This window comes from Macrobrachium nipponense, chromosome 16, assembly GCF_015104395.2.
Source record: "Macrobrachium nipponense isolate FS-2020 chromosome 16, ASM1510439v2, whole genome shotgun sequence".
Classification (NCBI taxonomy): Eukaryota; Metazoa; Arthropoda; class Malacostraca; order Decapoda; family Palaemonidae; genus Macrobrachium; species Macrobrachium nipponense.
Genome location: NC_087209.1, coordinates 7548802 through 7571429, shown reverse-complemented (window position 1 = coordinate 7571429; position 22628 = coordinate 7548802). Strand labels below are relative to the sequence as shown.

The 22628-nt window shown below is 42.0% G+C and overlaps 1 pseudogene; it reads left to right on the top strand.

Moving 5' to 3' along the window:
- The window catches only part of LOC135195255 (DNA mismatch repair protein Msh2-like), a 54492-nt pseudogene that overhangs the window by 28277 nt on the left and 3587 nt on the right, over positions 1 to 22628 (top strand).

Genomic DNA, 22628 nt, shown 5'->3' with positions numbered 1-22628 from the left:
GAAATTTTTTTATAGGATATATATACTACTATCTATTGAAATTTTAATTATTTGTAATTTATTTGATGCAAAGTTTGGAAAATAAAGTTTTAACTCTTGAAATGACAGTATTAAATATTCGTTTGAAGAAAACAAGTAGTATTTTTGTTATTTATGTAGGCATATTGATATTTTGATTGCTGACTTGGTATTTTTTTATTATTTTTATTTATTTATTTATTTTTTTTTGCAGAAGGAGCCGGCGAACAGGGTTTCCTCTCATTTTTGCGAAGCCTCCCTGAAGTAAGTTTTTATTAAAGTTTTATGCATTTTAAATTTGTGTAAATATATTTAATTCAATAGATTTTAAGAATTTTATTTAGCATTTCAAACGATATTTTTAGGATGAAAGAGAAGACTACAGCTGCCGCCTGCCTCCTACTTGTCGCCAACCTGAATGTCTACTGCCTTTTATTTATGGTTTATTTCTTAATTAGGTTATGTTTATGATATTTATAATATTTTGTTTATATTTTTACGTTCATCCCAAGAGGCTAGTGCTAAACATTGGGCCCAATTTGCACATAAACTATACTGAATTCACATCAACCGTGCATCTGATGTCTAGGCTATTTCCTTACGGTGCTCCCGATTGGCTGTTGATCAGCCAATTACAGGGCTAGAAACTCTCAGTCCCACTCGAGAGTTCACATAGGCAGGATGTCTGTTCCACCTCTCCTGAGGGATACGTCTTTCAAAAGTATCCCTCAGGAGCTGTGGAACGTACATGCTGCCTATGTGAACTCTCGAGAGAGACTGAGAATTTCCAGTTTCCAGCCCTGTGATTGGCTCATCAACAGCCAATCAGGAGCGTCGTAAGGGACGGGCCTAGACATCAGATGCACGGTTGTTGTGATTCTTCTATAGTAGATACCAAACCAGAGGAGCGTGGTAGTAGTCTTCAGTTTTACCATTTCTACCTGTTTGTAGTTTTTAAGAGTATTAAAACTATTCACACAGGTGCATATGCTAATTGGGTAAAATACTTAATTATGTTAGGTTATCAGTGATAGAAAAGTAAGGATAACTATTAGCTAGTTATTTTTAGACAGATAAGTTCATTTTAATATGGGCATCTACAGACAGGGCACAATTGTGCTGAGCTATTGTAAAGAAGCTAAAAAAAAAAATGTCACATTATTACTCATATAACACATCCTTGTAGGGGGCTAGTGCTGTCAGTACACCTCAGGTGGCTACACCCTGTAGAACGTTACTCAAGGGTCCTTTTCAGTTTCCCTCCGGTCCCTATCTGCAGTTCCTTTTGTAACTTTTACTTTACCTCTGTTCATATTCTCTTTCTATCCTACTTTCTACCCACTCTTACAATTGTTTGATAATGCAACTGCAAGGTCTTCCTCCTGTCACACCCTAAGAACCTTATCACTCTTGAGTTTCTCTTTCAAAGCTGAATGACCTCATAGGTCACAACACTTGGCCTTTGACCTAAATTTTATGTTTCCATTCCATACACGTAGAAAACACGATGAAAAATTCTGTACATTACTTCCCTTTTAAGCTGCCTACCTGCTTATGTAAATTTGGTTTAGCGCTTGGAATAGAAAATACAGCAATTGAAAAAGCTGAGCTGTCTTATGCTTTCATTTAAAAAGCCTTTCATTTCAGAAATCAAATACGACAGTGAGAATATTTGATCGCGGAGAGTACTTCACAGTACATGGACCTGATGCTGTTTTAGCTGCCAGGGAACTGTTCCACACTAATTCTGTCATCAAACTTTTGGGAGCAGGTGAGTATATCTGTCTGCTCCTGTCATAGTTATTCAATTTAATTCTGCCCTTTTTACCTTAATATGAGTTCTGTAGCCTTGCTATCAGAACGTTGTGAACTGACCTGGTATGTAACTATACGTATGAGCAAAACTAGATAATGCCCAGTCCCACACTGTGTTATAGCAGCACTTTTTTTAATTAAATAGTTGGAGTTCTTAAGGTGCGAGTTATAAGGGAAAAAAATAGATTTTGAGAACAAACTCTTCTTGCAAGCTGCCGTTTTGACAAAGTAACTTGCAGAGCTCAGATGTTGTTCCTCCAAAGTTATTTTCAGCAGTCTCCCTTCCTCCTTGCAAATGGAAAAATAGTGTGGTTTAGCAATATTGTATACCTTGATTTCTACTTTCCCAAGTCATGAGGTTGACATCTATGCGGTTGTTACTATTTACATATTAAAGTGGGTAAGAAGAGCCAAGTATATCACAATGTATGATGGTTTATCTTTTAGAGTACAGTTTAAATGTTTTTTTTTATTTTATTTTATTTTTTATTTTTTTTTGTCTCATGTGACCCCTCATTGAAAAACATTTAGCACTTTCTACTATGCACCATTCAAGGCTTCTTGGGTAAGTGGGTAACCCTCCCCAACAGGGTTTAATAAACCATTTATGATTCCAGGGGATAACAAAGTTGAGTCTGTCATCCTGAGTCGATTGAATTTTGAGTCCTTTGTTCGTGATCTGCTCCTTGTTAAACACTACCGAATTGAGGTCTATAAGCAAAAGTCTGGCAAGAATGATTGGGAGGCTGAATACAAGGTATGTATTTGCAGTATTTAACATTTTATTATTCATTTCACTAATAAGCTGAAGAGGCAGGGGATTCAGGAATAAAGAAGGTAGTCACTATCCAGTTCATCCTCTAAAATGCTGATTCAAAGATGAACCTGGTGCAAAGAACAATTCTTACTACTGTTTTGTACAACTACACAGGAGTTTCATTAACTGTATATTGATCATCTAAATTCTGTTACATTCCTGTAGAACTGGCATTGGCTGGTGTGTTCAGCGTGCTTGTTTACTGTAAGGTTAGGGGTGGTGAGACACTGAATTACTTTCAGTTGGCTCCCTTTTATCAATAATGCTGTAGATATAAATGAAGGAAAGTGAAGCTTTGAAAAAAATAATGACTTCCGAACCTCAAACTTTAATGTATTTGAGAAAGAGTGAACTTTATGGTCTTTGATGTGGAGTGTGCTTCTTCTATAGCCCAATGCATATAGAACTGTTAAATTCTTTTGCCATAAACATGTATTATAGTGGTGGGGGTATCCATTTTAATATCTCATTTAACAGCCCACTGCTTTGTAATAATGATGTATTGGTTTCTTTTAGGCTTCACCTGGCAATTTATCCCAGTTTGAAGAAATCTTGTTTGGGGGAAGCAGTGAGCTACATGTTACAACAGGTGTCATGGCTGTAAAATTGGCTAATGAAAGTGGACAGAGGGTAAGTGTGCAAATACTTTGCAGCAATTGGAATGTAATGGTGTATGTGGGTTACTGCCATTCATCCTGTATATTCTTATCTTTTTTCACATTTCAGCTTTCCAGCTCAAACAAAATATCTGTCTGTTAGATGTTCCTAATCCCTTCTGCTGACTCAAGTGATAAACTTTAAAGCTCTAATTAAAGTTTATTGAATGAAAATTTACATGAACTTTGCTTCTTTAAAATTGGTATAGACTTAATGAAGGCTGCCAGCTGATATCACAAAATTGGTCACAAGACAAAGTTGCTGTGTGCTTAAGTGAGATGTGCAAGCGACACAATGACTTAATTACCACAGGAAGGTTTTGATGGATGAACAAGAATTTGCTTTTTTAATTTTTTTATGAGAGACTGTAGCCTCTCTACCTATCAGATGATTTACGGGTTTGGTTATCTGATGAATAAGAAAATTAGCTAAGCAACAAATTTCCAGCCTAAACTGAATGGTACTTACTTATGCCAACCATTCTGTTGAAGAGATTTATCTATAAATAATGTATAAAAAGGTAGCCTAGCAAAACCATAGCTGGTCAGTTAAGAAACCTGACAAGATGAAGGCTGCGGTTGTTATTTGTATGAAGGAGAGCTAAAAGACATTTGCATTGATTATTCTATAATCAGTAAAGTTTCATTACATATTCTTTTGTATTTACAAGTTCCTGTTTTGAAGTAAGCATGTAACATTTTAATGGCTTCATTGACACTAGGTTTTGATGATTGTGTGGTAGGGGATAAACTTATCCCATGTAACTGATGGTAATTCTGTTTTCAGAATTATCATCTGCACTAAAATATAAATGAATATTTAATCTGTTAATGTTAAGTCATTAGGTACAATAATCTAGCAAGATCAACAGAACATAACTACTCAAATTAACTTTAACTAATTGAATACAATGAGGTTTTTATTTAGTTCATTGTTGCAGATCTTTTATTTGCCCTTCTCATCAGATTGTTGGAGTTGGTTATGTGGACACAGCAGGAAGGATCATGACTGTCTCAGAATTCACTGACAATGAAGCTTTCAGTAATTTAGAGGCTCTGATTGTTCAGCTTGGACCTAAAGAATGCTTAATTGCCCAGGGTGATTTGGGCCCAGGTGGAGTGAAGCTGAAACAGGTGGGTGATACTTGCTAAGTCCAGATTTGCCATCTTTCAAAATATGTAAGTTTTAACATTATTATATATTTATTCTAACTTATTCAGGGCTTTGTATTATTTACAAGATTAAGATGGTATTAGATGATATTTGAAGTGTGTTTTATGTTTTTGTGAGTCACTTGCCAAATCATCAGAAGTATTATATTTAAATGCCTGCATATGGAATTAGGAAAACACTGAAAGGGGATAGGTGACAATTGCATTTAAAAGAGGAGAGGTTTTCAGTATGGATGCCAGAGTTTGGTTCCCTGCTCTATATGTGTGTAAGGTGTACTAAGGCAGTAAAAACACTAGTGTTCAGCCCTTGGCTGATCTGACCCAGTCCATGGTTTAAAATTCATGGATTTTCTTATTAAAACAGAAGCTTCATTGAGAACTTGTAAAAGGTCCAACTCTGGAAGGGTGAACAGAATAAAAAGCTTAATGATTATGGGTGGTGATGTATTTAGATATAAGATTTTATGTTAATGAAGTTATTCACCTTCCAGCCTTTCCCAGTGACATGCTCAAAGGATTTTTTTAAATTTTGCGTGCTGATGTAATGAAGGATAATGATCTATTTGAAAAACATGATTTCTTATTTACTTTGCGTCATGAAATATTCTTACTCTGTTCCTTCTATACGTATAGTATTTTGTTTTCCTCTCTCTCTTAACGGCATAGGTCTCCTGTACAGATATAATGAATATAATAGTTTAGATCTTGTGGTTTTATTTAATAATGCTGGCTGTCAAGTGTTTTATTTTAGTAACTATTTATTTATTAACACATTTAACATCCCAGGTACTTTCAAGAAGCAATAATGCTCGTCACTGAGAGAAAAAGGGGTGAATTTTCAGTGAAAGACGCAGACCAATGATCTGATCGTCTCTTGCGGGGAAAAAGACACCGGCTCTGTTGCAACAAGACCAGAATTTGATCGTGTTGTTGCTCTTGCAGCCTTAACTGTAGTGATCAAATACCTGGAGGTAATGGAGTAACCTGTTGAAATGTTACATAATTATTGATTCTCAGTCATACCTTGAGCATTCCCAATGTATTGTTAAGTCATTGTATTATAGAAAATTATTTTGCCTTTGTTTATTTTTTTTCATGCTAGGAAGCCAGTTTTTTGTGTCTAAAAGTCATATTGTACACTTATTTAGCAAAATATTTTGTAGTATTAAATGTTACATATTCTCAAGCCATGTGTTAACTAGATTGTATACATTTTGTTGAAAATTTTAGAAAAATGTTATTGTATTATGCCAGTCATCATGATCCCCTAAACCTTCATGATGGAAGTAGCCAAACTGTCTGAGATTTTGTGCCAAAGTAACCACCATGTTTCCTGATTTCAAGTTTTACTCAGAACTTTTGAACCCATGAATTCCTTTGAATTGCAGTAAGTGATTCCGAAGAAATCCCGTCTTTTAAGTGACAATATTTTTCAGCTTCTTAGCGATGAATCGAACTTTGGTCAGTTTGGCCTCTCCCAATATGACTTGAGTCAGTATGTGAGAATAGATGTGCTGCAGTCAGAGCACTTCACGTTGAGCCAATGGGAGTAAACACTTGATTGGTGTCTGGTGGGTCTTCCAAAACACATACCATTCTTGGCCTTTTGGACAAATGTCGAACACCATTGGGTCATCGTCTTCTTGCTCAGTGGCTTCGGCCAGCCTCTCATTGACATTAACAAAATAGGTATGTCGAATGGTTTCTCATGTTTTAGAGAAAATGCTGTTTTAAGAATTGCCAAATTCAGCTTAGAATATATAAATATCTCAAGAAATGCCTAACAGTTTTTAAGGAAGTATTTGTAGCACAGCTTGCTCTTTTAAAATAGTTTTAATTCTTGAGACTGATCACTGCATTGCTTGAAATTTATGACTATTTTTAAAGCAACCAGATCATATCTTAAAAGTAATCAGATCATATTTTAAAATTTAAATTTAAACATAGATACCCAAGTCTTGACTAGTCCTTGCTGCCATTGACAGAGGAGTCGGCCAAGGACCTAGTTGAAGATCTGGTATCGTCAGTTTGACATTACGTCACAGCCTCGGAGAAGAACACCTTAGAAGTATTCCTGATCTTCATAGGTTGGCACGAAAATTGACTCGTAAGGCAGCAACACTACAGGATTGCTATAGGTCAGTACAGCAGAGATATAGTCAACTTGATAGAGTATATTTTTATTTACAGGTATTAGGCATTCGGCATTCACGTCAGTCTTAATTCTTTTTTTTTTTTTTTAGGATGTCTCAACTGTGCAGGGCCTCATACAGGATAAATGTCCCTGTTTAGCATTACCCTCAAATGTAAAGGCCTTATAGATATGGCAGGTTCTTATGTTTGTAGAAGTTCTTTGAATGTGTATTCTTTTACTTTATAAACCTTTTCAGCCAATATCCAAAAGATCCTTGTGAAATGTACACTGGATATTCAAGGAAAAAATAAATATTATAAAGTTGTTAGAAAAATTTTAAAGTTATTCATATCTGCATAATTATAGAGGAATGTTAATGCAGTACAGTTTTTGAGTTATTCACCAGTAGAATTATGGAAAAAAGCAGAAACAGACACCAGTCTCTAGCTTAGCACTACAAGGTCATGTGTACATGAAAATTTATCAGTGACTCAGCTGGGAGTTGAACAAGGGACCAGTGAAGCAGACATTAACTAATGATACCACTGAGCCACCCCAACCCGTAAGTCCTTACTAAGTAAGCCTTAAAACTTATTATGTCTTTCATGGAAGTACATTTCTTTTTCCAGGTTTTATGTTTGTGTTCAGCGTTTACCCAGCATGTGTGAAGCTATTGCAAAATATGAAGGTCCCCATGTAACGTCTTTAGCAGCAGTGTTTACGACCCCTCTTCAGGTAAATCACTTTGTGCTTGTTCTGCTTGAATTCCAGAGCCTATTGCTTAAGAAAATCTAGCTTCCTTTAATTGCATTCAGATGTCTTAAAAATTATTATAGCTTCTCAAATTGTATTGCGTCATAGGATTTTGAATTAGGTTTCAGTTTAAGTGTATAGTAATGCTGCTAGCAGATCAAATTTTCCTGTAATTTGCCTAGCACTTATCTTGGTGAGTAAGTTATACAGACTTTTTCTTTTTTACTGTGCATTCCTTAACTATGCAATGAAGAGGACATTGTTCCTTGAATATGTTCACTCCTGTACTAAAAAGTAAGGTATTGCAGTTACAAGTTACACGTTTTAAATGTTAGTCATTCCCGAGACACTTACATACAATATTTTTTACCTTTTAGGAACTAATATCCGACCTCAGTAAGTTCCAAGAGATGATTGAAACAACTGTTGATTTGGAACAAGCCAAGTTGGGAGAATATGTTATCAAGCCAGATTTTGACGACAAACTTGGAGGTGAGATTCCTTTTATTATCTTTAATGCCTCCGTGGTCTTGAACTCCTAACAGCTACAGCACCATTTAAAAATGTATGAATGTTTACTTGAACATCGTATCCATATGCTTAAGTAGTCCAGTAAGTGTACCCTTTCTGAATCTTTTGGCCATTAATTTTCTTCTTTCCTTGATAAAATACAATAATCTTTTAAATTAAAATGGATGAAGCAGAAGGAAAGGAAGCATGAAATAAATATAACATTTATCATAAGGAACAGACATTAGTAAACAAAAGCAGACATGTAAATCATGTGTACATGTAGACCTGGAATTATACTTGTGAAATGCTCATGAAAAAAGAAATACATTTCAACACCTTTTTTTTTTTTCACTGCTTGTGATTTACACTTGATAGTAAACATGCTAAGAAAATGAGAAAATAGTGTGGTAGAGGTGATGCTGCAGTTTGTTGCTGTTGGCCAGCTTGACAAAAGTATCACACCAGATATCAACAAATGCAGGAACAGATCAAAATTGAATGTTTATATGGTTTTGCACATCACTGTATTACCATCGTTACATTGAAAAGGTGTTTAACACACAGCCATAAATTGGAGAGCTTATGTGATTAATGTTTGAACTCTTAGCTCAGTTTTGTTTTTTTTTTGATAGAGATGAAAAGAAATTTTTTTTTTCATGCTGGTTTTATTTGCAAAATTATTTGCCAGTACCATACATTAAGAAGTCATTATTTACAGTACATTAAGTCATCTAGAATTTCAAGGAAAAATAGATTATATCAGATATAAGAAATCCCTTATTAATAAATTATTATTACTAAGTTCATAACAGTTCATAACTTAGTTGCTACAGAGATACCAGTTCGAACACCGTTTTCCTTTCAGTGCTGCGGGAGAACATGGACGATTTGGAAAAGGATATTCAGAGTCAGTTTAGAAAGGCTGCTAGTGACTTGGGCCTGGAAGCAGGCAAATCCATAAAACTGGAGTCAAATGCACAACTTGGATATTTCTTCAGAGTCACTTTAAAGGTAAGTAGAATTTTAAGCACATTGGGAAAAATTTATGTCTGGAAGATTCAGTTTTTACTGAGCTGTTTTCAGGCATAGAAACTTGCTGATTTATAGGTCTACTGAGAAATAAACAGTATCTAATTACAGTACCCATACATAAAGAGTACCATGTAATTGTAATGAAATACCCAGTACTGAGAGAGAAACAGTATCTAATACAGTACCCATACATAAAGAGTACCATGCAGTTGTAATGAAATACCCATACATAGGAGTTATCAGTTTCACATTGCAGGATCCTTTTTGGCACACAACTACATTGCTTTTTGCCTTATTGGTCTTTTAACACCTAAAATTTCACACTTCTTTTAACTGTATCTTGGCTTCATCTACCTTCCATTTAAGAAAAAAAGTCTTCAGATGAGTAGAAATTTTGTGCTGTTTTTCCAGGTAAACTTTTTTAATCTTAGTAACAATAACAGGATCCATTTTCAGTCCTCACATTTCATATACTAACCAGTCCTTTTGAGTGAGTTTTATCGATTTACAAACAGTGTAATTGAATTAAATAGCAAATTCTGTTAATAGTTTACCAGAATTTATGTATATTTTTTTATCTTAAACAGGAAGAAAAAGTCTTGCGTAATAATAGGAGCTATCGAATGATAGATACAAACAAAGCTGGTGTGAGGTTCAGAAACAGCGCCTTGGAAGATTTGAATAACCAACACACCTCTTGTCGAGAAGAATACGGATCACATCAGAAAGTTGTAGTTAATGAGATATTAGGCATTGCTGGTAAGTTTTAATGTGGTATTCATTATGTGCAGTCTTCAAAATTTTTAGCCTACAGTGGGCCTTTCAAGGAGCATTTAAACTGTGACTCATTTAGCTACATGCTCTTAGTAGTCTTGGTCTAGAGAAATGCTGTAAAGGATTGACAAGGTATTTTGCTGTAGCACCCTATAGCTGAAATTTGAAAATACCAAATGTCTCCATACTTTTTAATAATGACTGAGTGAATATCTTGATTTTAACAAGTATACCCTCCTTTGTTTGATCATATTAGATAATGTCGTTGTGTCTTAGTAACTAAGGTTTATTATAGCATTATATTACAGTAATATCCTAATTCACTTGACTTTTAGTGTGGGTGCTCATATCACAAAAAGGAAATTTTGTATTGTCATCTCTTAGTGCACTTGGTTTAGAGAAAAAGTCGTAAGAACGGAATAACCTAGACATCAAAGTTGTGTTGTACATCCAGTCGATGAGTATAGAGTGAATTAATCTTGTATGAATTTATTCATGAGGACTCGATACATTCTAATATTTTCAGCCGGATATGTTGAAGTTATTCAGCAGTTTGGACAAATTATTGCAACCCTCGATTGTGTTTTCGCCTTGGCTACAGCAGCGTATCAGCAACCCATTCCTTATGTGCGACCTAAGCTTTTTACCCAAAGGCTCTGGTGTGATGAAGTTGAAGGGGATTCGACATCCTTGTTTAGAACTTCAGGATGAGATTTCTTACATTCCTCCCAAATGATTGTACCTTAAACGAAGGTAATTGTGTATATTATTTTTCTATGTTAGTGCATGGACTTTTGAAGTATGTAGTCTTGTTATGCTTTATTTGATTTTTATATTTTTGTGACTTTAAAGTCTCCTCAGTGATATTTTGAACTGGTTTTTATAGTATAGTACCCTTGGATATTCAAAACAGATGGTGGACTCTTTCACATAATTACCGGGCCAAACATGGGTGGTAAAAGCACATACCTCAGATCGGTTGGAGCAGCAGCACTGATGGCTCAGATTGGGTCTTTTGTGGCTTGTGATGAAGCTGAGATTTCTGTGTTGGACAGTATACTGGGTAAGATTAAGTTTTATATGTATTTTTTCTTATGTGTTATTTATATAGGGAGAAAGCTCTAGATTCATATTGTTAATATGATGAGACAGAAAATGAGGAAACATATTTTTCGAGTAACTACACTTAATTGGTTAATTTGAAAGAGCTTTAATCGGAGGCAATTTTTTAAAAACTAAAAAAAAAATGTACAAAACAAGAGAAAATAATCTGAGGGCAGACAGAATGTACTAAACCTTAATAAGAGGCACCATTACGAAGGTCGTACTTTTATTTGTTCCAGTTCCCCTTTGCTATTGACAGTCCATCGTAATGTTTTGCATTTACTGTCCTTGTACTTTTCTTTCATCAGTGCAAGGCTTTTTGTGAGTTGTGGGCTGTGTTGAAATTCTTGAAAAAATAAATTTTTCTCACCATGGTATAAATGTATAAATGCAATACTTTCAGAAATAGAAAAAAAATAAAAAACCTTTCAAGATAATATAATTTGGATGGTAGTGCATGCAGTGTTTACAATGCTAATTTAATTCTGAGTTTTACAACTGATGGGTTGTTTTTTTTTCAGCAAGAGTTGGTGCTGGTGACTGTCAGTTGAAGGGAGTTTCAACGTTTATGGCAGAGATGTTAGAAACAGCAACTATCCTACGAGTAAGATTTTAAAAATTTTGTTAGCTGTTTAGGTTGGTGGCCTTTTGGACTAAATTTTTACTCTTTCACAAAAATATTTTACTTCTGTCACAGGGATGGCTGTTTCATGTCATTACATATGTACATTGCACTACAATGTATTCATTTTAGGGGGGTTTACAATTAGTATGTGTCAAAACAAATGTGTCTTACTTTTTTTTTACATGGTAGTAAAGGTTCATTGCAGTGTCCCGTTGGTCTTACCTTCATTGCTCTCTGCATTTTGATTTTTGTACATGAACTTTCCTGCCAGATATATACTTAGCTTACGTCTCTGACGTCACGACAGAATTCAAAAACTCGCGGCAAATGCGACAGGTAGGTCAGGTGATCTACCCCACCCGCCGCTGGGTGGCAGGTGTCTGAACCAATCCCCTTTCCAGCCATAATTTTTCTGTCGCCGGTGTTGACTACATCTGTTGTTGATACCTCTCGATTTTGAATTATTACTCGTTTCGCCCTGGATTGTTTCAACGGACTTTTGGTGAAGTACCTGCTCCTTGCTTGGCATTTGCGATTTGTGGACCGTTTTGGATTATTCTTTTGATTATTCTTGGAATTTCATTATGTCTGATTTGGAAATTAAGAAATCAACTATGTTCAGAGTTTGTTCTGTTACCGATTGTAAGGTGAGGCTACCGAAAGCTGCGGTAGACCCTCACAACAGTATGCATGAGGTGTAGGGGAATGACTGCTCATTTATTAACCCTTGTAATGAATGTGGTAATTTGAATGAAGAGATGGAAGGCGCTTTCTTCTTATGTAAGAAAGCTTGAGAATGGACAAGGTTAGGAAAGCTTCATCTAGGAGTTTCTAGTAGGTCTCGCGCTAGCGAGTTTGAAGTTGATAACCCTGTTGTAGACGTAGCGCCTTTACCAGTTTCAGCCCCTGCTTCCTGCACCGAACCCGAAGATGCGCCTTCGGAGGTGGACACTATGAGAGCCACTATTCGCCAGCATGGAGCTGAAAATTAAAGTGCTAGAAGGTAAGAGTGATAGCAATTTGTGCAGTGATCCCAGTGCAGTGGAGGGTGCGTCTGATCGGCTCCCTAATGCTTCTAGGCCTAGACCTCTTCCAGACTCCCAGACCCAGTGGAGGAGGAAAGTCGAAAGCCGCAGGAAGGTTAGGGAGAACCCCCACCGGTCAGGCGTCCCCTCGGTAGCGCCTGATGTTCGATCCCAGGCTACCTTGGATCGCGCCAAGAGAGAAGTCTTACGGCAATGCTTCTCGTCTTCGCCTTGCCTTCCTCCTTCGCCCAAACGTGGTTGGAGCTCCTCGGAAGCTTCTCGGCCGTCGAAGAGAGCCTGGCAGGCTTCTTCCGCGCTCCCCCTCCAGCCCTGAAGTTTTTTCGGAAAATCCTGGATTGGATGTCAAGAAACCGAGGATTTCTTTGGAGTTTCGCTCTCCTAGTAAGGATCGAGCTGCGTCTCCCGGAAGGACTTTGTTAAGTCTCCTACACGTGTGTTGGCTAGTCTGCAGGCGCAGATTACGGCTCTGGCTGACTCCTTGATTGTGAATGCTGGTCGTAGGAAGGACGTCTCGCTCCCTGTAAAGAAGTCCAGGCGCTCTCTCCAGGCTTACGCTATTCGTCAGTAACTGCCCTCTCTCCAGGAGTGGATCGTAGTACGAGGCGCTCTCCTGCGGACATCGTTTCTCCGTCGGACAAGGGGCATGCTTCCCGTAGACGAGCCTCTCCTGACAGGCGCTCGTCTCGAGACAGGATCTCTCCCGCTGGCAGACGCCAGGAGCCTGGTAGGCGTTTTTCTCATGGTAGCCGCTCTCCTTCAGGCTTTCGCTCTCCTGTGACCAGACGCCCTTCGGTAGACAGGCGCTCTCTTCCTGTCAGCCGCCCTTCGCTTAGCAGGCACCAAGAGCCTGGTAGGCGCTCTTCTCCTTCAAGGCGCTCTCTCCCGATTTTCGCTCTCCTCGAGTTAGGCGCCGGGAATCTGTCAGACGCTTCTCGCCTGATAGGCGCTCGTCGCCAGAGATTCGCTCTCCTCGCAGCAGGCGCCAAGAGCCTGATATCGCTTTCCGCATCACAGGCGCTCTTCGCCAGGCAGCCGCTCTCCTTTAGACAGGCGCCAGGAGCCTGATAGACGCTTTTTTCGCCTAATAGGCTCTTCGCCTATAGGCGCTCTTCGCCTAATAGGCGCTCTTCGCCTGATAGGCGCTCTTCGCCAGATTTTCGCCCTGCGTTCGTTAGGCGCCAAGAGCCTAGAATGCGCCCTCATCCTGCACAAGAAGGAGTTTTCAGCAGAAGCTCAACGGAAGTTATAACTTCCCCGGTTAGATGTCAGAGTTCTTCCAGACATTCTTCCAAGGATGGACTCTCGGCTGAGGACAAGACAGCCTTTCATCGTAAGGATCGTGAAGGATCTTCGGCGGAAAGAAGAACAGGATCCCTCAGAAGAAGAAATTCCTAAGGATTCCTCCGTTTCTTCATACAAGCGGTTGACGGACCTGTTGCTTCAGGAATTTGGAGACGCCCTTTCTCCTGTCGCCCCGCCCTCGCCTCTTTCGTTATTTTCGACTTCGAAAACTTCGAAGGTTTCATCCTGTGTCAGGATGAAGCCTGCAATCTCCATGAAGAAGGCGCTTAGAGGTTTTGGTGAGTGGCTTCTTTCGAAGGAAGAGAAAGGGAAGACGTGTTCTCTTTCCCTCCTTCTAAGCTTACTGGGAAACTAGGATTCTGGTATGAATCGGGAGAACCCTTCCCCCCCGGGCCTCGTTCTTCCATCCTCGGCAGACTCGGACTTCTCTTCACTGGTGGATTCCTCTCGACGCTCTGCCCTCATGTCTGCTAAGACGACCATGGGGGATGAATGAGCTTGACCACCTGTTGAAGGGAATGTTCCGAGTCCTGGAGGTGTTTAACTTCCTAGACTGGTCTTTGGGCGTTTTGGCCAAGAAAAGACGCAGACCCCGGATTCCATTTCTCCTGAGGATCTTATCAGTGTTTCTCACGTGTCATGGACAAGGCAGTGAGGGATGGATCGAGTGAAATAGCTTCACTTTTCGGAGCGGGAGTGATCAAGAAGAGATCTGTGTACTGTTCGTTCCTGACGAAATCAGTATCGCATGCTCGAGAGCCTCTCTCCTGTATTCTCAGCTCTCTCCTAACTCTTCCCTAAGAAGATCGTTCAGGATGTTTCTTGTGCCCTTTCAGCTAAGGCTACACAGGACATGCTAGCCCAGTCTACCAGGAAGCCTCACTCTTCTTTCCAAGCTAAAACCAAGAGAGAGACTCCAGTTAGGCAGGAGCCCTTTCGAGGAGTCCCTCTGACCAGAGCTTCTTCCTCTAGAGGATCTAGACCCACTAAACGAGGGAAGACCTTCTCTAGATCCATCAGAGGGAAGAAGTAGGATTCAAGTCCTCCAGACATCAGTGGGTGCCAGACTTCTGAAGTTTGCCGACGTGGCTGGGCCCAGAAAGGGGCGGACAACTGGTCACTCTCGATTGTCCGCAAAGGCTACCTCATTCCCTTCTTATCAAGACCTCCGTTGACGACGACTCCGAGGGAGTTGGTAGCCAAGTACAAGGACCCCATCATGAATCAAGCCCTCTCTCTAGCAGTAGATCTTATGCTGGAGAAGGAGGCGATAGAACTAGTGAAAGATCCTCATTCTGCGGGTTTTTTACAACAGACTGTTCCTAGTTCCCAAGAGCTCAGGAGGATGGAGACCGGTTCTGGATGTAAGCGCCCTGAATTGTCTTCGTAGAAAAAAGGAAGTTCGCCATGGAGACAACTTCTTCAGTGTTGGCGGCGCTTCGTCCAGGGGACTGGATGGTGTCCCTAGATCTTCAGGACGCTTACTTCCATGTGCCTATCCATCCTTCTTCACGGAAGTTTCTAAGATTCATGATGGGAGGGAAGATCTTCCAATTCAGGGCCTTGTGCTTCGGCCTTTCGACAGCCCCTCAAGTTTTCACGGGTTTAATGAAGAATGTGCGCGGAGTGGCTACATTTGGAGGGAGTGAGGCTGTCTCTCTATCTAGACGATTGGCTGATCAGAGCAAGCTCACAAGAAAGATGTCTGGAGGACCTACAAAAGACACTGACTTTAGCAAGTTTCGTTGGGGTCTTCTGGTGAACTTCCCAGAAGTCACATTTAATCCCCAGTCAAGAGCTGATATATCTGGGGATTCGGATGAAGGTTTCTCCGGATTTTCGGGCATAAAAAAAAAACCGTCACCAGAGAGGATTGCTCGTTGCCAAGAGAAACTAACGACCTTCCTAGAAGAAAAGATGCATGCACAGCGAGGGAGTGGATGAGTCTGTTGGGGACACTTTCCTCGCTGGAGCAATTCGTTTCTCTAGGAAGGTTGCCATCTCAGACCTCTCCAAATTCTTCCTTTACCGGAACTGAAGGTGTCTCTCTAGACCTGGATTCTCCTTCAGGATATCAAAAGGAATCAAGAAGGACCTTCTGTGGTGGACAGATCCTCTCCGATTTGCAGAAGGTCTGTCTCTGTACATGCCAAACCCGAACCAAGTATTGTTTTCCGCGCGTCGGAGACGGGTTGGGGTGCGACACCCTAGGGAACAGAAGTGTCAGGCACCTGGGAGGGAACAGGTGTCCTGGCACATCAACAACAAAGAGTTTGATGGCAGTGTGGTTGGCGTTAAAAGCCTTCGAGCCCCACGTCCGAAATGCTATAGTTCAGGTCAACTCGGACAACACCACAGCCTTGGCTTACATAAGAAAGCAGGGGGGGACACACTCTTTCTCCCTGTACGAAACAGCGAAGACTTGCTGTTGTGGTCTCAGCAAGGAAGATTTGTTCTCCTCACCAGGTTCGTACAGGGAGAAAGGAATGTCAGAGCCGATCTCCTGAGCAGGAGGAATCAAGTGCTCCCCTCGGAGTGGACTCTGCACTCAGAAGTTTGCCAGGACCTGTGGAGGTTATGGGGCAGACCTCATATCGACCTTTTTGCGACAGCAAAGAACAAGAGAATAGACCTCTACTGCTCCCCGATCTCGGACCCAGGAGCAGTGTCAGTCGATGCTTTCCTCCTAGACTGGCGAGGTCTGGACGTCTATGCTTTTCCTCCATTCAAGATTCTGAGTCAAAACACTCAGAAAGTTTGCGGCCTCGGAAGCGGACAAGGATGACGCTGGTAGCTCCATTCTGGCCGGCCCAAGATTGGTTCACAGAGGTATGGAATGGCTAGTGGACTTTCCAAGAGCTCTTCCACAAAGAGTAGATCTGCTCAGACAACCCCACTTCGACAGGTATCACAGAAACCTCCCCCGCTCTCAATCTGACTGGCTTTCGACTGTCAAAAGTCTTGTCAGAGCGAAGGGGTTTTTCAGCTAAGGCAGCGAAGGCTATCGCATCAGCTAGAAGGCCCTCTACCCTTTAGTGTCTACCAGTCGAAGTGGGACGTCTTTCGCCGTTGGTGCAGAAACCAGAAGCTTTCTCTTCCAGTACCTCTGTGACCCAAATCGCAGATTTCCTGGTTTTTCTCAGGGATAAATGTGGTCTGGCAGTTTCGACCATCAAAGGATATCGGAGCATGTTAGCAGCTGTGTTTAGGCACAGGAATTTTAGATATCTCCACAACAAAGATCTACATGATCTGCTAAGATCTTTTGAAACTTGCAAGAAACCCTCGTCTCAAATTCCGAGCTGGAACCTGGACGTGGTTCTTCGTTTCCTGAGGTCCTCGAAGTTCGAACCTCCCCAGTCATCTTCTTTCAAGGATCTTACGAAGAAGGCTCTGTTTCTTTTGGCTTTAGCATCTGCCAAAAGAGTTTAGTGAGCTTCATGCTCTAGAAGGAAGGGTAGGTTTCAAAGGAGATTCCGTGATTTGTTCCTTCCTTCCTTCTTTTCTAGCTAAGAAACGAGAACCCCTCAAATCCTTGGCCAGGAGTTTTGAGGTTCCAGGCTTAGCTCCCCTGGTAGGGGAAGAGCCAGAAAGAACTCTTTGCCCTGTGAGGACTTTAAGATACTACCTCCAGAGGAAGAAGTCTCTTAAGGGGCATTAAGGACAGACTTTGGTGCTCTGTTAAGGATCCCAGTAGACCATTGTCTAAAAATGCTTTGTCCTTCTTATTAGAAGCCTCGTGAAGGAAGCACATTTTGGCTTGCGGTGAGGATCACTTCAAGCTTTTGAAAGTCAAGGCTCACGAGGTAAGAGCCATTGCGACGTCCTTGGCTTTCAACAAGAATATGTCACTCCAGAATCTGATGAAAGCAACATTCTGGAGATGCAATTCAGTATTCACGAACCACTACCTTAGAGACGTCAAGATTACTTACGAGAAGTGCTTCGCGTTAGGCCCGTATGTATCGGTGGATTCGGTGCTGGGCAGGGAGCTGAAGCATATCCTTTGTAAACCCCATTCCCCTATTGTTTGTGTTTGTATGGTGGTTGTTTGAAAGAGGATGCGGGTAGGCATCTTTTCTATTCGTATTGCTAACATTTAGAATGGTTAGGTGATCTGTTCGTGCTAGAGCTCCCTGCAATTGGTAGTGGTCAGGCTTCTGTCATTTAAGAGGGCGAATCCCCATTGACATGATCCGACTTGGATTCTACTGAGTAAGTGGATATCAAATCCCTTCGGTTAGACCCAAAGAGTCTTTTCAGCTGTAGGTCACGCCCTCGCTGTAGCTCTTCAGGCTTTGCAGACTAATAGACAGTAACTATGAAGTCTTCAGCCTTATCAGGTAAGAACCAAGGTTGTTAGTATCCTACAACAGATGTTGTTTCCCCTTTTTCCTTGTTACCTCAGTCTTTTTTTCCCTCCACCAAGGGTGTCAATCAGCTAAGTATATATCTGGCAGGAAAGTTCATGTACAAAAATGATATTGTATTTTACAATAAAGTTTTGTTGACATACTTACCTGGCAGATATATACGATTGATGGCCCTCCCAGCCTCCCTCAGGAGACAGGTTGAAGAAAAATTATGACTGGAAAGGGGGATTGGTTCAGACACCTGCCACCCAGCGGCGGGTGGGGTAGATCACCTGACCTACCTGTCGCATTTTGCCGCGAGTTTTGAATTCTGTCGTGACGTCAGAGACGTAAGCTAAGTATATATCTGCCAGGTAAGTATGTACAAAACTTTATTGTAAAAATAACAATATCATTTTTCAGCTGTTCTTTTATTTTTTATTTTTCTTCTTCTTCTTTCTTCTTCTTCTTCTTCTTCTTCTTCTTCTTCTTCTTCTTCTTCTTCTTCTTCCCTACTTAGTTGCTTGATTTCTTCAGCTCAGTTTTTTTGTTTTGTTCGACACTTTGGCTCCTTTTTTAAAACATTTAATGCTCCAGATAATCCTTATGAGAGTCCAGCAGTATGACTCAGTTTGTTTAGCTAATTTGCTAGCAAGTATTCAATCTGTGAAAATCAATCTTTATGCTAGAGATTAGACTCATAAAAGAATGTGCAAAGAACATTAAGCTTTAAAAAGCTCACAAACTGGAGGTACTAAATACATTACTGAAAATGAAGAAGTAATAAATATCTCTGATAAGGGCCAAGGAAAGGTTACTCTATATAAGATGATATAATAAGGACTTTATGAATAAAAAAAGAAAACGTTTTGTACTGTGACCACTCATCAGAGCACAAGGAGGTTATGGCAATGGAGTCATTTTGTACATGAACTTCCCTGCCAGATATATACTTAGCTTAGGTCTCTGACGTCACGACAGAAAATTCAAAACTCGCGGCACACGCTACAGGTAGGTCAGGTGATCTACCTTACCCGCCGCTGGGAGGCGGGTGTAAGAACCAGTCCCCCTTTCCTGTCAGATTATTTTCTGTCGCCGGCTGGACAACACCTGTTGTTCAGTCCTTACGATAGTTGAAATTCGTTCTCGTTGCCGACGATTTGGATTTGGTGAAGTACACTTTGGTTGTTGGCTTTGGCATAACGCTTTTTGGACTGTTTTTTGGATTTTTCTTTTGGATTTCTCTTTCATATCTATAATCATGGATGATTCTGAAGTTAAGAAACCTAGTTTTTTATTTAGGGGTTGTTCAGAGAAGGAATGTAAAGTTAGGCTTCCTAAAGCTGCATTAGATCCTCACTCGGTATGTGAGTCGTGTAGAGGGAATGAATGCTCTTTTATTAAACCCTTGCAAAGAGTGTGAGAATTTGGATGAGGATGGTTGGAAGGCTCTCTCTTCTTATGTGAGAAAGTTAGAGAAAGATAGGGTGCGCAAGGCTTCTTCAAAGAGTTCTAGATCGAGGGTGAGTGAAGTTGACGCTGAGAATCCTGTAGTAGAAGTAGTTCTTCTCCAGTTTCAGCCCCTGCGCCCAGCTTTGAACCCGAAGATTCGTTTTCGGAAGTTGCTTCTGGAGAGCCTCGATCAGGAGTAAGGAGAGCCTCGCGCGCTCTCGACAAGGTAAGAGTGATGATAGTGCAAGTGATCAGTGCAGTGACCCCTAGTGCAGTGGAGGGTGCGTTCTGACCGGCTCACTAACGCTTCCAGGCCTAGACCTCTTCCAGACTCCCAGACCCAGTGGAGGAGGAGGAAAGTCCGAAAGCCGCAGGAAGGTTAGGGAGAACCCCCACCGGTCAGGCGTCCCTCGGCAGTTCCTGTTGCTCGTTCCCAGTGGCTTGCCTTGGAACGAACCAAGAGGAGTTATTGCGCCAGTGCTTCTCGTCATCTTCGTCGCCTTCTCCTCAGCGTAGATGGAGCGCATCGGAGTCGTCTCGCCCTCTCAAGAGGCCCCCGGAAGATCCTTGCGCCATTCTTCCAGCCCCGAATCCTTCGCGGAAGAACCTGAAGTGGAACGCAAGAGAACCAAGATTTCGTCCTGTTACGCTTCTCCTGTTCGCTCTCGGACTTCGTCCCCTGTAGAGGAGTTTAAGAGATCTCCTGCGCGTATCCTGGCGGTCTGCAGGCGCAGATTGCGGCTTTAGCAGAGTCCTATTTGCCGGACTTCTCATCGTCGGAAGGACGCCTCACTTCCGGTGAAGAAGTCTAAGAACGTTTCCTTCGGCTAAATCTCCTTTGGCTAGAAGAGCTTTTGAGCCTGTTAGTAGGAGTTCAGAAGTGCAGGCTGGAGCTCGGGATCTTTCTCCGAGTAGGCTCTCCTCTCTTCCCAGCAAGAGTTTGTGAGCATGTAAGGTGTAAGGAGCCAGGCAGGCTCTCTCCTCAGGATTTCCGCTCCTCTTCAGTTAGGCGTCAAGAGCTTGACAGACGTCAAGAGCCTAGTTTTTCGTCAGGAGCGAAGGAAGAGTTCTTCGCCTGGTGGCCCTCCTCCTTTGACGGACGCTCGGAGCCTAGTAGGCAACAAGAGCCTAGTAGGCGCCAAGAGCCTAGTAGGCGCCTAGAACCTGGTAGGTCGGCAACGGGAATTTTAAGTTTCTCCTCCGTTAGAGCACTCACGATTGGATAGGCGCTCAGAGCCTTGTAAGCGCCGCGCTTCTGACAGGGATTCATCTGGGGATGTTTTCTCTCCCCGTGGCAGGCGTCAAGAGCCTGGCAGGCGTATTGAGGATGGCAGGCGCCAAGAGCCTAGCAGCAGCAGAGAGCCTGATAGGCGCTCTCCCGTATCCAGACGCTCTTCTGTGGAGTTAGAATCTGTTTCCGACAGACGGCTTCCACTTGTAGGCGCTCTCCTAGTAGGCGCTCCCCAAGTAGGCGCTCTCCTAGCAGGCGCTCACCAAGTAGGCTCTCTCCTGGGAGGCGCTCTCAAAGTAGGCGCTCTCCTAGTAGGCGCTCTCCAACTAGGCGCTCTCCTAGTAGGCTCTCTCCTGGGAGGCGCTCTCAAAGTAGGCGCTCTCCTGGTAGGCGCTCTCCTGGTAGGCGCTCTCCGTGTAAGCGCTCTCCCGGTGGTTTTTCTTCCAGTAGGCGCTCTCCACGAACAGGCGCTCTCCAAGGATTAGCTCTCCTCCGGGCAGTAGAGCTTCTAGAACGTCATTCTTCGGAAGAATTTGTTGCTGATTCGGAGGAAGATTTGCCCAAGGATGCTTCGGTTTCTTTGTATAAGAGACTTACAGACCTCCTCTTGCAAGATTTTGGGGAGTCTCGTTTCGGCCGTTGCTCTCCGTCTCCTCCGTCCTTATTTTCAACGACCAATACGGCTAAGAAGTCTTCGGTCGTTAAGATGAAGCCTACAGTGTCTATGAAGAAGGCTATGAAGAACTTTGACGACTGGTTGCTTTCAAAAGAAGAGAAGGGCAAGACAGTTTTTTCTTTCCCCGTCCAAGCTGACGGGTAAGATGGGGTTCTGGTACGAGTCAGGAGAGCCCTTGGGTCTAACTCTTCCCTCTTCTGCAGACTCGGACTTCTCTTCGTTGGTCGATTCCGCACGTCGCTCGGCGCTGAATTCTGCGAAGACGACGTGGGGTATGAGCGAGTTTTGTGGATCACCTTCTGAAGGGAATAAGTTTCCGAGTCTTAGAAGTTTTTAACTTTCTTGACTTGACCCTGGACCCTGAGTGTTGGCTAAGAGGACTCAAGAGCAAGACACTCTTTCGCCTGAAGACCTCCACGCAGTTCTGTCTTGCATGGACAAGGCAGTGAGAGACGGTTCCGGGGAAATTGCTTCTCTTTTTGGTTGCAGGAGTGGTAAAGAAAGAGGGCCGTTTTCTGCTCTTTTCTTACCAAGGCGGTTTCGCACGCACAGAGAGCTTCCTTGCTGTATTCGCAACTTTCCCCGCAACTCTTCCCCAAGAAGACGATTAACGATATCTCCAGCTCGTTATCAGCAAAAGCGACGCAGGATATGCTAGCTCGCTCGGCTAGAATTCCGAAACCTTCGTTTCAGCAGAAGACGAAGAAAGAGGCTCAAAGTAGGCAAGAACCCTTTCGAGGAGGACCTTCGTCTCGCTCTTCTTCCTCCAGAGGTTCGAGACCACCTAGAAGAGGAGGACCTTCTTCCCGGTCTATTTAGGGCCAAGAAATAGTTCGGGTGTCCTCCAGACAACTGTGGGTGCCAGACTTCTGAAACTTTGCAGATGTCCTGGGCACGGAAGGGGGCGGACAACTGGTCCCTCGCGATCATCAAGAGGGATACCTCATTCCCTTTATTTCGAGACCACCCTTGACCACCACTCCAAGGGCACTGGTGGCCAAAATACAAAGACCCACTGATGAATCAAGCCCTCGCTCTAGCGGTAGAGCTGATGTTAGAGAAAGAGGCAATAGAGATGGTTCAGGACCCCACTTTCAGCGGGGTTCTACAACCGTTTGTTCCTAGTTCCCAAGAACTCAGGAGGATGGAGACCGG